This window comes from Botryllus schlosseri, chromosome 3, assembly GCF_051294905.1.
Source record: "Botryllus schlosseri isolate E-star chromosome 3, Bs_hap1, whole genome shotgun sequence".
Classification (NCBI taxonomy): Eukaryota; Metazoa; Chordata; class Ascidiacea; order Stolidobranchia; family Styelidae; genus Botryllus; species Botryllus schlosseri.
Genome location: NC_137238.1, coordinates 37,189,919 through 37,208,753, shown reverse-complemented (window position 1 = coordinate 37,208,753; position 18,835 = coordinate 37,189,919). Strand labels below are relative to the sequence as shown.

General features: G+C 40.9%; 1 long non-coding RNA gene across 1 annotated transcript in view; it reads left to right on the top strand.

Annotated features, from left to right (window-relative positions):
• The window catches only part of LOC145435248 (uncharacterized), an 85,874-nt gene that overhangs the window by 9,098 nt on the left and 57,941 nt on the right, over nt 1-18,835 (top strand). Inside the window, exon 2 of the long non-coding RNA XR_013913750.1 lies at nt 2,544-17,535. This is a non-coding gene — a long non-coding RNA (uncharacterized LOC145435248). The remainder of the gene's footprint in view (nt 1-2,543; nt 17,536-18,835) is intronic.

Here is an 18,835-nt window from a genome sequence, read left to right as displayed (position 1 = left end):
GAAAATTTTTGCTCAAAATATCCAGCTTTCTGTTTGTGAATATTTATTGGCGCTCCGCTGTGAGCTTGACCCGCAATCTCACAATATCAACAGAGACATACGCTACATGTAAGTAGCCGGCGAATGATTTTTTTTTCAACCCATAAATGAAATGAAATTGATATCGTTGTCTGATGTAAAAAAAACTAGCAAGCGCACGGGGTCCATCTAGATTTCATATGTTTATTGTATCATAAAAACAAATCCTGGCGATTGGGGTGTTGGATACTGCTGTACCAATGGTTAATGGGGTAAAACCTGTTTACACTATGGTCAATATCAACATATCAACACTCAGACGCCGAATACATTGTTTGGTCTGGCCCAGGCGTAAGCTTAAATTCCCTGGCAAGTCCTCGTCGAAATTGTTGGCACAGCGACGAAGGATATTGATTTTATGGGATTATTATATCATTTGATTGCTCCAGTTGATTAATTTGGCGACATTTAGAAATTTAGTATATGTACTTCGGCATTGTGGCATTATGTGGTCCGAGTCGTCGCTAGGTATCCTGTACATAAATATATATCACTCCACTGTAATGTAGGGTTGGAATTAGCAATATTACGTCGCGAGGTTCACGTTCGCGTTCACACAGAACCTTTCAAAAAAGGTTCGCCTTCACACGAACCAGAAACTTTCAGAGGTTCACACCATCCCTTGTGTCTATGTGTGGATCTCAAAGGACAAATCTTGATGCAACGGCTATTATGGTGACCATGAATGTGACGCTGTACAATGTACATTGACATATTGAAAATCAAAATTCAACCATGCTCTTTTTTTGCATCATTATACCATTAGACTATAAGCTCACTGGACATTTGAAAAATACATGGATTCTGGTGTAAAGAAACATGAATGTGAAGTTTGTGGAAAAGAATTTACTCTCAAAGGTGGCCTCAACATGCATTTGCAAATGCATTATGAGGTCAAGGATCATAAATGTGATATTTGTGGAAGCGAATTTACTCACAAGAATAGCCTTGAAAGGCATTTGAAAGTTCATTATGGGGTGAAGGATCATGAGTGTGATGTTTGTGGAAAAAGATTTACTCGGACGAATGACCTCGAGAGTCATTTGAAAACTCATTATGAGAACAGGAATCATGAATGTGATATTGGTGGAAACGAATTTACTCGCAAGAGTAGCCTCCAAAGGCATTTTAAAGTTCATTATGGGGTGAAGGATCATGAATGTGATGTTTGTGGAAGAAAATTTACTCGGACGGGTGACCTTACGAGTCATCTGACAACTCATTATGGAAACAAGAATCATGAATGTGATATTTGTGGAAGAGAATTTTATCTCAAGGGTGGCCTCGAGAACCATTTGAAAATTCATTATTGGGTGAAGGATCATGAATGTGATGTCTGTGGAAAAAAATTACTTTGAAGGTGAACCGCCAGAGGCATTCGCAAATGCATTATGGGATCAAGAATCATAAATGTGGTGTTTGTGGAAAAGTTGCGCCATGAAGTCCGGCTAATTACCTAATGTTTCTACATTTGATTGGTAATGGTGATTTCGTTCTGTTTTCCTCCATTTCATTCTGAGTGATTCAACTAACCAGTGGCTTCCAACATTTTGAACTCATCGTCCCCTTATCAAGCTCCACATATCTTTATCGCCCCCTTTGAAGACTGAAGGTTGTCAGAAACCTCATCCTCGCACTTTTTCAGGGTATTCAGGTTGGCTGTGACCACTTAGTGAAGTTGGTTTGCATTCAATACTACCATTTCAGTTCTTTTCGCTCCATGTTTCAAATTCCCACCCGCTTTCTGAAGCACTGAGTTTGACCCTCGTCTCAGTAATGTGTCTGAGTTTATTTTTTGTTCCATCTTTCTCTGATGCTCACACAACCATGGCATTTAATATTAATGTTTATCTTTAATGTGTGTCTTGTGTCATTGCAGTCGTGATGATGGGGGCGAGGGGGGTTATATAAGACCCGCCGATAATATAGAGTCGATATCACACTCTGAAATGTAGGTATCGGCTACGAGAGGTAAAAATGTCGGCAATGTTCGTGACATCATAGAATGGTAGCTGGTAGTGTGAATTTTTGACTGCTAGTCTACGAAGATTAATCTTCTTCTGAAAACTTACAGTCAGAAGTGTTCAAAACTTACAGGCAGAAGTGTTCAAAGTAGTTAACTTAAGTCGAGGCCTAATTCACCTAAATACTGAAAACCCGTCGAACTAGTCTCACGTTCAAACCACTTGACAAGCCTAGAGTAAAAATAGAAGTGCGTCGCTGCTTACGGGTGTCCAGATTCAGCCTTTCTATATCATTTTATGTCCAAGCGTAGCAGTGGCTGTAGAGCTGTTCAAGTATATACTTGGAAGTTTTGGAACTGAACCTTGAGCTACACCCATACGGTTTGAGTATTGGATAACTGGAACGGTGTTATCGGTGCTAGTTCTCAAAAATCCACTTTTTTCTTACACCATTTTGTGTTTTCTGGACTTGGCATATTCGATTATTGTCTTTCTTTGCAGTCGTAGTTCATCATCACTTTGCATCCAAGCAATATACATTGGACTTACAGTGACGTCGTCAACAGATTCGCTGACGAATTTTCCCACGTGGAGAATGTGGTCGCGGGCTCCAGATTCAGACAAGGTGGATTCGCTGTAATTAAATAACAACATCTGTGGCATCTCTGTAGAATCCAAAGACTGTTTTCGCGGACAGAGTCAAGGGAAATATCACGGGGTCGCGATACAGTGTCACGTATCACGTCTGTCGCGTCTACATCGTCGCATACGTCATCCCAGGGAGCTTCCTGCTCTACATGCACACCAAAAACGAACAGGTCGAAAAAAGAACAAATTTTGCAAAGACAAGTCGCTAGAAGCCTCAAATCGCATGGATAAAGTGGTGGAGTCTAGGAAAAGGAAGCCCGTAGGGTAGGCACCGTTATGTTGCGTATGGACATACGTTAGTGTGTAGCCCCTAGCCGTGTCAAAGGAAGATGACCCGGCTCGTTATAATAACACTTTCATCAGTCCAAAGCACGACAAGGTGGGGTATACAGGTGTAGAAGCAGCTCAATTTGGAGTAGTCTTTCATATTAACAGAGTCGTAGTCATTTTCGCAAGCCAGAGTAGTTGATTTACTTTGATTTAAAATGAGAGGTATCTGGTATTATCGAGAAGCGAATAACAATCGCCGAGTCATTCGTGACGTCTGTTTCGAAAACGTCTTCCTCACATGTCCTGCAAGTATGATGCCGTAAGTATCGTAGGCCCCGCTTCACGCGTACGAAATTAAGTCTTGCGGCAGTATGGTGAAACGATTTTGCGTTAGGTAAATCGAAGGCAGGTTTCGGCAAAGTCCGAAAAAAAAGTATGAGCTCATTGAATGCAGCGTTTACGGCAGGGATAACCCATACTTGGACATCTAGAAAATTCACTGCTTTTCCAGATTAGGTTAGAATTAGAATTTCTGAATTCGCAAAAACTTGGAAATTGAATGAAATTGTGAATGAAAAATAAATACAGCAAACATCAAGCTCAGTTCATTTCAAATCACAGTGCATTCCTATAAGCATGAGAATAGTTGATAGCTGGACAGTGCACCTGCACAGTCTACATCAAGCTTGTCTCGTTTTGCACTATACTAGAGGTCACCCACATGCAGCCACATGCGACCGACGATCTGATTTGTGATTTTGTAAGAATGTGATTAAGCATTTTGAGAACTGAAATCGATTTCAGTATCGAATTAGTGTAATTGTTTCAAAATAAGCTAAGCCCGAGCTCGAAGGGGGTCCAATATTATTTCGTGAATTAGCATAAATTGTTGAGTATTTTTTTTTAATTTATGGAACTTTTCAAAAAGATTTTCGCGATTTCAAGTCGCCAAATATCTTGATTATTGGGTACTCTTTCCCCAAGACAAAATACACAAGATTTATAAAAATGGGCATATCGGCGGAAGCCATTACCGCGCCACGACGCACCAATACATATAACGTTTTAGGCCATGTAACATGCGACTCCAAGAAGTGCATGTGCCAGAACGATCGGCAGCGAGAAAACCTTGACCGTAACCCGTAAAGAACTGCCCATATGCTGACCGAAAACTTCGTTATATATACAAAATACATGTAGGCCTAATTGTCCATATAGTAGCCTATATGACTGGCGCCGAATGTTCCTGTCTTGGCAATCTGAACCTCACAAAACAAATACCATCGCACAGGAACAAATGATATGCCAGTGAAGAAATATAAATCTGAAATCGTGTTATCTTTCAGTTTAGTACGTTTGGGCGATTCTATATTTTTTGATATAGCAGACAGGAGGTCACGAAATAACATCATGTAAAGAACTCATATCAAGGCAAAAGAACCAGCCCGAAATAGCGTTCAAAGTCTGAAAATCGGCATTGTTCCAAGCAATCGCATCGATGCACCACAATGACCATAAGAATGACCCTTGCGTGTCTGCGAATGTTCAGAACAATGCCGATTTTCAGACTTTGAGTTGTATTTCGAGGCGGTTCCATTGCCCCGATCGGATTTTAATGTATATTTTCGGAATCAGTGCGACAGTAGCTTTCAAATAAGATCAACTTTATTCAATTTGAGCTCTCGGGTCGTCAGCTATGGGATTGGCAATTCGTTGCGTTCAGATTGCTGAGGGGTATTTTCTTCGGAGCAAGCAAGCGTGACGACGGGTGTTGCGTATCTATCCGTAGGTTAGTTATCTATAGTTTCACGCAGCCTACCATATATCACAACTTGTCTCGTTCGCTTTAGTAAGGCTTCTCGATTAGCGCTAGTTCAACATTCAGTTTTCTTTTATGTTAAACGCCTAGTAACCGATCGTATATAGAGCAGGGGTGTCAAACCTAACCGGAGTGGCGTGCCGTATTGAAACATTCATATCGCTCGCGGGCCGCACCAGTCAGACGATTCCACTATATTACCTCAAAAACAAAGTCTACAGTGAATAGTGATACAGCAATGCGAACACAAATATTGGAATATCATATTTCTGTGTAACTAATATATATCATCTATGAAACCTGCATATAACGGTTACGCATTGCCGTTTTAACTTCTGTGAATAACTACTTTTGGTCCATATTGCCATAAAACTCTGATTTAAGTATACACGTTTGTCGTCTCGGAATTGAGCGTCAACGTCAGCGATTTTGTTCCTATTGGTGACTATAGAGTTAACCACACAGCACTACTGTTGGATGGTTATAATGTGGCCTACAAATACATCGACATTTGCTGTCTTGTGGGTTATTCAATGAAGGTATTTTCCTACTAGAAATCTCAACATCAGTTTGAAAGGTGCGTTTCTCAATCCAATCAGAATTATTTCTCGGGCCGGATGAATCGTCTGGCGGGCCGGATGCTTAACAGTTAACACCCCTGCCATAGAGTTTTATAGGCGAGTGCAACACTGGGTGACGCCTTGAAATCTTCATTATGGATTGCGCCGTGTGTTAATTGATCAGAAAAGCAGACATGGTGGCGCCTGTATGGAAATGCTGTTCTCAAATCCACATTGTGTTCGTCATTATTATCGGCGAGAGATGGCTTTGAAGTAACATTGCCGTCATTAAAATACATTCATTAAATACGAGTTATTGCTTGTATATGTGGATAAATGGGCGAATATTGTATCGGTTCAGCAATCCGGCGCGCCAAGTACTTAATTTTCCAATATCCGTCCCGCTGACTGGAGAAGTTGCCCGCCCCTGAGATAAGTGGATCGTCCTCATCAGTAACCAGTTTGTAAATAAAACACTCGTGGACCGAGCATTCAGCATCTAAATCTATTCGCCTGCTACACTATGTAAAATTTGATTAGAAACCAAAATACAATATTAGTATTTCACTATATAGTGAGGATGTACAAATTAAATATATTTTTATGTAAAACCAACCCACCATTGATTTGAGGATATGGTTCACGCGTCAGGAACATTGGCGAGATTTCATAAACTGCTGGCCAATCTCAATATAACCGATTTTCAAAACTAGGGATTAAAGTCGGTTGTCCCGATTCTAAGACCACGGTGGGGATTTGAATCTGCGAGCAGTCATCTGTTTATAGATTTGCTGATTCTACTTTTCGTTCAACTCCGGGACACACAATGCTGACAGCGTCATAACCATATCAGATTCAAATACGCTATATATAGATTTTATAAATACAGATACTGCACATCGAGAGAACGAATCTACCAACCACACGCGCGAATCGGTTTTTCCAAGTACATCACTAAAATTAATAAACTTGCTGGAGTGGTACAACTATTATTTCGTGGCAAAAGCTAACAACGTGATGAGGGGGGGTAAGTTTGTCATCGTATGGGAGCCCGAGACTCAATTTTTCGAGGGAGGCCTGAGGAAGTGCTGTTTCGTTCCTGCCAACGTGTATATACCTGGAGATTTTTAATTATTATTGAGGAGTCCTACGTTTTCAAACACACCTCACTCAGCTCTATCGGTAAATCAGATTACGTGATCAGAGATAGGATAAAAATTGATAGCAATATATACATGTATTCCCCGATCATATCGACCGAATCAGTCATGAATTAAATAAATTTATCGCGCTTCGCGTGCAGGCGAGTAAAACTGACTCACTAAACGAACACCCAATGTAGGAGATAAGCATAGGGGGAACAGCGTATATCCTGAAAAAGTTAAATCGAGTCCCTCTAGAAATCAGACTTTTACTGTGGATTCTTCCAATATTCTAAATACGATTTTCGATCCTTTCGCGGGCCGCACAAAACGGTGTAGTTTTGGGCCGTAGTTTGCCCCCCCCTGTATTAGGGGATTAAACTACTTCTACATGACATACTGAAAATAGCGAAAAGTAAGTGAGTAGATCACAAAATATTACGAAGTAGAAGTAGAGAAATCAGATCTACTTGAGTAAGTACCAGAAGTAGAGGAATACTACTTGAGTACTTCCAACAATCAGAAGTACTTCGTTACTGACCAGCTCTGGACAAAAATACCAATAATTGAAAATTATTAGCAACTTCTGGTGAAGGTATGTATGGTGCACCACCGCAACGAATCGTAATGGATTAAGGATTTAGCGAAGCGCATTAATCTTTGGAGTCGGTTTAAAATGTCCCGCCTGAAGATCATGGAACATGAACATAATGTAAGAGCTACATGAATTGATTGTATCATTGGATTTAATATTCTGACATGGCAACTTCAGTTGGTTTGGTACAAGACATACATTGTACAAAAATGTACAGCATGCATATTACAAAAACTCTTTCTCCGCTTCACTGTAGTACTAGCACCCAGGGGCGTAGCCAGCCGAGATAAAAGGGGAGTAGAACTGAATAAAGGGGCCAGAATGAGCCTATATGCGTCATGCCTTTAGCGGTAGCGATTTCTGTATTCCGTACGCTTTTGAAAACGTAACTAATTGGCGGATCTAATTACTGAAAGCGAGTTAGCAATCAACAGCTTGCACGGGGATCGTGCTAGCTATCAACAAGTTGCACGGGGATCATGTTACGATGCGCACGCGCTCATCCCGTGACAGTGCATGATATCTTATTTGTATTCAAGTAAGTAATCGACCTTGAAACAATACCAGAATAACATTTCACGACAAACAATCTATACAGCGCAGAATCTGTTATATCTTCATGAATTTTGACATGATTCAATTCGCGTGTAAGCGTAACGTCTTCTCGGCGTTTTAATTCAATTCATTTCGAACATGGCGCATATACCAATTGTACCGGCGTGTGAATAATGACTTATTCGCAAAGCGAGGGAATCTCAAACAAGTTTCGGCGCGGCTATTGAAGGCTGAATGCGTCCCGGTGGGATACCGATCACGAAAGGCATAATCTAGTATGACGTATAGATGATCATTGAGGACAAGACAATGCACAACAATGGCGTCAAAAATAAAATGCGAATCGAATGTATTGTGTCTTCACGCTGTTTTGGGGAACAGGTTTGAGTTCGGCAAAGCACGAATCAGATGTGATTGCTTTAAGACATGATTTCATTCAGTTATAAGTTGTTATTTTCATGTTATTAATGTTCGTTATCGTTTACAATTAACTGTTGATGAGAAAACAACGCGTGAACGAAGGCGACAAATGTTATTATTGCTCGACGACTGCATTCAGAATAAAGGGATTACGCTGATCGCTAACCTTCGCCAAGAGAAAAATGCAACAATGTCCCTTTCACGCTTGCATAGACGCGCTTCCATAGACGAGAGATCGACGAGAAAAGGGCATGTAATCAGCGTCGCGGCGTTACGCGCAGCAAATTGAAATTAGGAGATAACGTGAAGAAATGTTGTTACTGCAGTAGCGTTGACTTGGGATTTTCGGGATAGAATCCAGCCTGGAAGGGGGTAGAACGTTCTTCAATTCTACCCCCCTGTCTACGCCCCTAGCACCCCGTTCATTAATGAATTGTTTGCAGATGGCCCAGAATAATTATAATATTCCCCACAATAGTGGAACTAAAACCCCAACCACACAGTGGATGTGGTGTTTCGCGACGTGAATGGAGCAGCGGACGATCATAATATACACATGTGTTTTAGCCTATGATCTACCAAGGCCGTAACTGCCTCACCCAAACACCCGATTGGGGAGATCTAAGGGGTACAAGATTATTTCGTTGGTCGTTTGTTGGAGGATATTTATACCACTGGACAATTTTCGTCGCGCTTCGCGCGATTTCATGTCCCTAGAGGTCTTAGACTTATATAGGTCTATAGATTTATATATAATCAGTAAAGTAAGAGAAAACTGAGCATATTTTAGATAAATAAGCATATCGGCGCCGTCGATTACCACGCAGTGAACAGGATTATGACTCTTAGAGAAGAGGTGGGTCACAGCACATTTTCAAACCGAAAATTGGCCCCGGCCTAGAAAGGGCTGAGAACCCCTGGGCTATACACCGATCGAATGCTTCAATCTTCAGTAAATTTTAAAATGTTTTACATAAAATTGTGATAAGTCAAAGGTCCACAAGCTGCAATATTATAACCCGACAGTTTTACGATGTAAGGAGGCGTCCTCTCGCATGATATCTATACTTCATTATTTTAACAAATTATGCCCGGCACAAAAACAATTTTATTTAAATATTTGAAAATGTGATTTTTTCCGTGTCAAACGTGAATAGAAATAGCACAATAGTAAATTACATTTTCACGATGCTTGTGGTATGGCTGTCTGCAAGGTCCCGTCAAATAAGGCCTACTTAGAAATTTTATATTGAATATCTCAATCATTGATCCTGCGGCCCGTGGCTTTTTCAACAACTAGGAAATTGGCTTGCGAGCACATTTGAATTTGAGACCTCTGAATTACACCATGAATTCTTTGCCGACTTGAATGCGGACCGGACATCCTCGACGACTGTAGGATAGCCGGCGAGATGCTGTTCACAATTGGGGTCCGGCATACGTGATAGAGCAATGCGGTTTCTTGTATTCCGTCCTGATCATATGGTAGTTGCTCTTCGTTGGCGCGCGTGTGCAGTACGTCTGCGCTTTTGACTCCGAGCTTAAGTAGTCGTTGAAATTTGAGGGACATTGACCGCATTGGAACTGATACATAAACTTTGCAATTTCTAGCTTCCTCAGAGCTTCTATGTTTAGAACACCCAATCCTTTGAGTGGCGATTTATCTGTTGCACATCCAGGCCCCCGTGTGGCTTTGGCAATGATACTAAACATAGCTGAACATATCTTTACTGCAATCGAACTGAGTTATTCCGATGATATAAGCTGATCGCGACATCATTCAATAGCAATTCTCACTTAGCAACTAGCTCGTAAATATTGCATCACAATGTGAATAGCACAATCGCAACTCCACAGTAACTACCGTGCATTATATGGCGGCCAAGAAAGCATCATATAATCGAATGCGGCTGTGTAGATCTCGCCGAGTAAAATGAGTTCATTTTGCTTCAAATATGGGAGGCATATGTGGTATCATCGAGAACCGAGATGAAATCATTTGTCGAGTCATTCGCGATGTCTGTTTCGTATGCGTACTGCAAGTGTGACGCCGTAAATATCGTAGTCGCATAGGAAAGAAAGTCTCGCGCAGTATGGAGGAATGATTTTGCGTTAGCTAAATCCCAGGCAGGTTTCAGTAAAGCACGAGAAAGAGGTTTAGCTCATTGAATACAGCGTTTAGAACAGGGGTCACCAACGCAAGCTGCGTAAATGGCCACTTTTCTAACTTACGATTTCGTTCGGATACTAATATGACGACCACTTGATTTTCATTTTGTGTTGTGAGCCACAACTGATGTTTGTCAACGCTTAGTAGAATATGTTGTGTCAATCTGTCGCGGGTTATTCTAAGATGGTTTGCAATTGCAAGTTTCCTGTCTGCTCGTAGCGACTGTAGTGTAAGGCAGATTTTATACACTCGTTTTGTGACTACGTTAAGATTCGAGTTAACGTCGCGCTGCCGAAACTAACACTCGCTCGGTGAACTCTGGTTTATTTTATACGGCTTATACATCCACACTTTGGCATCGCATTTGACGTAATGTGAACTCTCCCATTGCTGTAACGTTACTGGCCTCGGCCTCAAATAGAATATACGTTATCTGTAGTTTATGTCTCTCTATAGCAGTGGCCGGGAACCTTTTTTCGCCCGAAGAGGCGTATTGACCCTATATTTCCCATTTCAACTCCCAAAGAGCCATACATGTAAATTAACTCTTACGTCACAATTGAAAAATCGGGACGTCATCGTAGTGCAGATTCGACATACCTACGTGGGATTCGTCGTTTGCACCGTATTTTCTCTGTAAAAATTCGTACTTATCATACCAGTTGCCTTATATGAGTAATGAGTTTACGAAACTTGATTTACATGCATATTTTGCAACTTATATATTTTAAATTATATTGCACTGAGAGGCATATGATATTTTTCGAAGCTTACGACAATTAACATTTAGATTTCCAACAGACGTAGACACCAGTAAAAGTATCAATCTACTTTTTACATGTTTTCATAGGTAATGCGTCTTTTGGTGGTGTTACTTGCTATTCCTGATGGCTTTGTAGTCTGCTTGTTGATAAGTGTTGAGGTTAAGCTTTATAGAAAATTTGACATTTTCGTCAGTGATATGAGATCGTAGGTTGGTCTTGATGCTATTCGTAAATGCGAGGCCCAATGATGACATACGCAGGGCAGGTGGATCCAAACATGGTCACCATAAGAGCAGTATACTATCCCACTGTAATCCGTGATGCGTCCGTGAGGTGGGGTCAGTGGCGGCACGTAGGGCAGTGCATACCCTGTCTACTAGATTTTGAACATTTTTACTACCAAAATCACGCAACTTGTCAATTTATTGTTCGAAAATAAAGGGTGAGAGGTGAGGTGAGGCACGCCCGGACCATACCTTACCTGTGATAGCGCAATTAATCGTAAATATCATAGAATTTATAATAACTGAATATAATCGAATGTAATTGTCGCACTGATTCCGATTCGACTTTTCAATTCCCAAAATATTATGCGGTAACATAACGTTGAGCCACACGCCTACATTTTAACATCGACTACAAAGCCACGTTATCAATCAAGAGCGTGGATAGCTATGCCGTTGTTTGTAATTTGAATTTTTAATTGTGAACTTCCACGGCAGTTCATTTCTTGTCGGAGATCAGGAAGACAATATGTATTTGAAAACTGCGTTGTGCAATCCAAGATCTCATGGCAGGTACATCGAATTTGGGAATGATATTGGTCGCCGGCGCGACATCAACTTGAATTTAGGAATTTTGAAAAAGGGATCTGTGCCCCTAACTCTGAATACGCCACTGAATTAATTAACCTCTCAAAGACATGTTTAAATTGTCTCAAGAGTAATCATACAGGTCGTGATGAAGATTTAATAACAAGTTGCTGCAATATTGATAAATTAGGCACACAAAAAGAGCCATATCTTATGCCCAAAAGAGCCATATATGGCTCGCGAACCATAGGTTCCCGACCACTGCTTTATAGCCACAGTGACGAGAGTTTCACGCAGCCTATCATAATAGTTCTATCAGAACCCGTCGCGTTTGCTCATCAAGAAAGCTTCTCGATCATCGCTAATTCAATATACAGTTTGTTTTTATGTGAAAGGAACCGATCGTATAGAGCAGGGGGGGTCAAAACTATAACCTGAGTGGCGTGCCTTATTAAAACCTTCATATCGCTCGCGGGCCGCACCAGTCAGATGATTCAATTATATTACCTAAAAAACATGCCATAATTTTTCATTTGTATACTTTATCATCAAGCCTATCGCATAGGCGCCGACTTACGAGGTCGATCCGAAGTGAATGTATGATTGTCATTTACGCGTGTACTCGACCGCTAATTGAATTGATGCTATATTGGTAAATTTGAAAAAAATCCAAATCCCCCTAATTTTTCGACTGGCTACGCGCCTAGCGTGTGCTGAGAAGCACCATAGTAGATCTCCTCTGCCGACCAAGCGCCCAAATATGCGTTCTGCTTTTCTGAAATCTAAATTATGCGCAGTTGCGCACCCATATTCGTTTACAAAACCATTCATGAGCTAGCTAGCTTTGTGATAGGTAATCGTAGCGCGAAATTGTAGGGTGTGTTGGTGTGTGCCTGCAAATTGGAATCAATTTCTTCGCAGACTCGCTGTGCCCGTGACATTAAACGGGAGATGCAGCAATACAGCTTAAACACCGATATAATAAGAAAACAATTGTCGCGACGAAAGCCACTCAATACAGTGTCACACTCAAAACCGATTCGTGGCGATACTGATTAGATTACACACTTTCTTATTTGCCATCATTCATATTTCTTGTTATCTACTTGATACATTCGTACTCCGAAATTGTCGCACAAAGTCATTTTCAGTCTTCAGTCTATTAGGCATTAGATAGACAGAGGATTTCTATTGGTAAGATCGCGGCATGCGTCCGAAAGTGATATTAATTCTAGCCCAAGGGTGGCCAACCCGCGGCCGTAGAACGAAATTTGTGCGGCCGTCAACACGTAATTCCATTAGTATACGTTGGCGGCCGTCGACATGACGATTGAATTTACGAATTGACCGACGTACTCCCGAAATGCTTCGCGAACTTGAATCGGGAAATGCACCAATGTTTTAATCATCAAACAATTGCCGCGATGCGAGTTGGTCAACGCGAAGCAAGAAACTGTAAGAGACAATTATTGATTGGCTGCGCAATTTCGCGTTTCTAATCATCATTATTGTCTGCTTGAAGTATTCAAGAGTTGTCGTGTGTTACTTGTAAGGGCAGTGATAATCACACTGGGCATTGCGCGTGAATAACATCAATGCAACTGCAGATACCGTCGGACGGACTGGTAGCGCAGGTAGTTCAACACTTCAAATGATCGTCCGTTTTAAGATTCCATCTAATATCTCGACTGCATAGTTTGATATTAATGAGTGCAAGGGCAGTATTAAAATGTCACACGAATGGTTTAACGCTGCACGCGCACCACCGGCATGTAGTAAAGTGCGTTTTCGTGCGATGATGACGTCATCTATATGAAACAATTATGACGTCACAAGTCTTCGTCACCTCGTAAAAAAATAAAAGTCGGCGCCTATGAGCCTATGTATATACAGTAGTAGATTATATTATGTTTAGGATCATATGGGTTCCATTCTAGATACAACTTCATTCGCACACGATGGAATTGGCGATTCGATGATTTGGTGATTGAATGAATACAGCGTTCGACCGCACAGTGGCTCTTTCGATGATCGAAAATGGCTTATGTCTAATATTTATGGTAAACCCATTGTCTTGTTTTGCGTTGTGGTGAATACGAGAGAGTTAATCATAAAAGATGACGTCGGAATTTGATTTATTTTAAGCGGCCCAACGGGATTCCCTCGAGGCTGGAGACCTGTTAAGTTTGAAGTGCATAGTGAATAGTGATACAGCAATGCGAACAGAAGTATTGGGATTTTATATGTCTGTGTAACTAATATATATCATCTATGAAACCTGCATATAACGGTTACGCATTGCCGTTTTAACTTCTGTGAAACTACTTTTTGTGCATATTGCCCTAAAACTATGATGTAAGTATACACTTTTTTTGCCATCTCGGAATTGAGCGTCAATGTCAGCGATTATGTTCCTAATGAATACTGGAGTTGAGCCACAGCACTAATGTCGAATGGTTATAATGTGCCCCACTGGACATTTGCTGTCTGGAGGGGTTATTTAATGGAAGTATATCCCACTAGAAATCTCAACATTTGATTGAAATGTGCATGTTTCAACCTACTCAGAATTGCTTCTCGGGCCGGATGCGTAACACCCTCGCTATAGAGTTTTATGTGCGAGTGCAACACTTGGTGACTTGCTAAATCAACCGCCATTGAGCTCACGCAAGAGACCCTTGTTCAAATCTCGGCTGTAACCTATCTGAAAGATCACGATCGAATACTCTATCACCAGGCACTAGGTTAAATGAGATGTTGGATTGCGAGAACATACTTCTTGGTTTGTTCGAAATCGACCTATCAGCTCATTGCATCGCGTGTTGTCTTTTCTACCGAATTGAAAGTCGTGTGTTTGGACTTGGTGCGAATGAAAATAATTGAACCACCAATTATAATGTGTCGCAGTGACTTTTGTGCAAAGTAAAATGGTGTTCCAGACACTGGCGTAGCGTTTTTCGTAAAAAATAATAATAATAAATGGTCTAGTATTATTGAGCAGATATGTATCCAACATTAAATTTTTGTTCGCGCTATGCGCTATTTATACTTTGTACCCGCCTCTCGGTAAATCAAAATAAAAAACTGGCTTGATCTACAGAATTGTATCTAACTGTATTTGTGTGTGCTGCCAGCGGTTACGGGAATATTATAGACACCAGCTTCGACGCCACAGCGACACTTTTAAGGCAGTTCGGTTTTAACCAAAACGAAGTGCGATACTAGAATGATCGCCGGTGATAGAACCTTGACCGAAGATAGCTCGGCATGAAACTCGAGTCCCACGATACGTATGCGACGAGCAGAAGTATAATAAATATTGCGCCCCGTGAATAGAAATGGAAATGGGTAATCGTGCGAATCTCACCAAAGAGATTTCTCTTCAATTCGGTTGCCGTACGCCGCCCAACACCTATCCTCCAGAATCTCGTGAATAGTGCTTCCGTGTGGTATGAGCATATAACTCAAGATGATAATTGCGTGCCTTCTAAATATTTGAATCGTCTTTTATCAGCCCCGCCGATAGTATTGAGTCGTTATCACACTCTTACATGTCAGTATCGTCTTGAGAGGCAAAACTGTCGGCAATCTTCGTGACACCACATTAGTTGGTTGGCCTTGGGAATCCACAATAAATTACATACCCACTTTGTTGCGCCGATAACAAACGATATATATAAACGTTATCGGTGTTGCTGTTGTTGTTTGTGGTATTCATGGTGTTTGTCGACTACTATTATGGTATAGGGCAGTGGTTCTTAACCTTGCCTCGAGCCCCCCCCCCCCCCCCCCGAGGGGTGCTGGCGATTTTGAGGGGGGACGGAAACGCTCATGGGGCGATATGGGGGGCACTGGGCTCAGGGGGCGATATGGGGGCGCTGGAGTAAAATGGCTTCGCAGTAGATGATGTGGTGTTGATATATCCATAATGAGTATTCAGAGCAAACTAACCCCGAAAACCTCGTTATTTATAGCCTACAAAAGACATAGGTTTAATTGTCCACGGACGCCTAAATGACTGGCAGCGAATGTTCCTGTCTTGGCAATCTGAACCCCAGAATACGAAATCCAGCTGGCAGGGAAAAATTATATGCCAGTGAAGACATACCAATTTGAAATCGTGTGCATCATTTAGTTTAGTTACGAGTGGGCGACAGGGATATCTAAAACTAAATATTCCTGTTGGGCAATTCTATATTTTTTTTATATAGCAGACAGGAAGTCACGAAATGACATCATGCAACGAAGTCATACCCATGGGTTTACCCGCTCGAATATGTTTAATCATTAGTTACTGGCTCTACAGTTTCCAAGACACCTCACAATGTTCTCTCTGCGTTTTGATGAGTCTGCGCACACTCAACAACTCACTTCGAAGGCCGTTGGACAACAGTGCGCACGACTAAAAAAAGGTCATAACTTCGGATTTGTTGTGCGTAACGTAGCTGATTTCGTGGCAAAAGCGAACAACGTGGTGTGGGGCAATCGGTCTATCACCCCATGGGAGCCCAAGAACCAAGTTTTTTTCGGGGGGTCCGACGAAGTGCCGTTTCGTTCCTGTCAACGGGTAGACGCCCGATGATGTATAATAGTTATTGAGGGATCCTACCTTTTCAATCACACATCACTCAGCTCTACCGGTAAATCTGTTTACGTGAGCAGAGAGAGGATAAAATTAGATATCAATATACATGCAATTCCCATTCATATTGACCAATTCAATCATTAATTATTGAAATTTTTCGCGCTTTGCGCGTATAGGCGAGAATAGCTGGCTCAGTGAATGGACACCCAAATGTAGATGAGATGACTAGTATCAGCAAATAGCGGATAGCCGAAGGGGGGTCTGGGGGCGTAGCCCCCGGTAGTTTGATTTATCACCCGATGGGGGGCTCAAGATCAACGTTTTTTGGGGGGCTGACGAAGTGCTGTTACGGCCCTGGTAGCGGATTAATTGTACCTACGGGCACGCCCGAATATGTTTAATTATTAATTACGTGCCCTTTATTTTCCAATACAACAGCTCACTCAGCGCTACTGGTAAATTTGATTACGTGGACGGAGAGGATAAAAAGTTTATAGCGACTTATATGTAGTTACCACCTATTCATTCATGCATTATAGAACATTTTGGTACATAGGGCAACCAGGCCACACAAAGTTTGCTGACCATCGAAATCACGCTACGGGGTTCTTGGGGGCGAAGCCCTCCGAAGTTTCGTTTATCACGTTATGGGTGCGCAAGACAATCGTTTTTAGGGGGGTTGACGAAGTGCTGTTACGGCCATCCCTCTTACTCATTGTCTTTATTACATTCCTCGCAATATGAGATTGGGGGCGCTGGAGCCCGATAATATTTGAAAGGGTCGCTGGGGGAATAAAGGTTAAGAACCACTGGTATAGGGTTACCATATTTTGGAAATCTAGAGAGAGGACACATTTTCAGAAATTTGAGACTTACAAAACCGGAGAAGAATTCTCAAAAATCGGTGAATTTCTCCCACTTTGTGATCGGTTGACTAAAAAAAGGTCAACTTTTCGCCCAGCCGGAGCGTCACTTCTGTGCTAATTTACGGCATATCACTCACATTTTACTCTAAATATGGCCTAAATTTTCACGAAAGACGAAAAAATCTCAAAAAAGAGGACAAAAGGGCGCCCTTCGAGGACACTTTCAAAAAAGTCAAAAAAGAGGACAAATCCTCTTAAAAGAGTACGTATGATAACCCTATATTATCGTCATATACCAAGCCGATATTCCTTATTTTTGATTCCGTATCTGCCGACTTGTAGCATAGCCAACTTCTAGGCTTTTGTAAGACACCGTTTACACCAGTGGCTCCCAAACGGTGGGGAATTTCATGATTTCTGGTGGGGAATAGACTCACTTTTCGAAAAATATTTACAGTAATCTTCTCCTTTATTAGAAGTCGTTTTGAAATGCCGACCGAATATTTCATAGCTCATTTGCAATTCAGCGATTCATATCAGTAGTGTAGTTGGATTCGTTATACGCCCCGCCCCTCAGGCTATTTAGAATGTAAACACTCTCATAATATAATCAACGTTGGACTAGGCTCGGTCCATGCTTCCGAGAAATAAATAACATTCATTATACGTTAGATGATACTTTCCTTAGATATTCTATTATATGTGTATTTAGGACTAATATTCTAATATGTGTATTTAGGACTAATGCGACTACTTCGAAAACGCGTACTGAGCTGTTTTTAGGAATATAAATTCTCTCTTATTCTTATGTGAATTTAGAACTTGGTATTTTCGCAGATCAATAATTAATTAATGTTCATTTATTTCGAAAAAAGAGCATAATATATCAGTAATAGCGTTAACGTCACAATGAGATAATACTCATCAACATGTCGAAGTGGCCTTTGTTGGATTTGAACTAAGTATTGCGTAAAATTGACATACTAAGCTTTTTTGTGACTTTCCTCGAAAACTATGATGTCTATGCAAGAATATATTCGCTAGATATCCTATTATGTGTATTTAGGACTATATATTTTCGCGGATAATATGAGCTCTCAGATAACACTCATCAACGTTGAACTATGCGCGGTTTTCATGGCGACATATTAAAATACTACATATATTTCGCGCAATCAATTTATGTGTATTTAAGACTAAATATGATACACTCTGTAAATATTGAGAAATGGCATCATCACTAATTAATTTATGTTCATTTATTTCGAAAAAATAGCATAGTATATCAGTAATAGCGTTAACGTCACAAACGCATCCAGCACGACCAGATGGCGTGAAACAACGCTTTCGCCAAAAGTTAAGACTGTTTAAATAAAAATCTCCCGCAAAAAATTCAGTTTTCAATGTATGAAGGACAGGCTTTCTTTTGTGGATACAGACTATATAATATATATATCGACTAATTTGAATTTAACTGACATAAGTTCAATTGTGAAGATTCAAAATTGTATTTTGGTAAATTGTGATTGCCCAGATTAAGTTAATCATATTGTGTTCTTGTTTACAGTCAAAACAAATAATTAATAA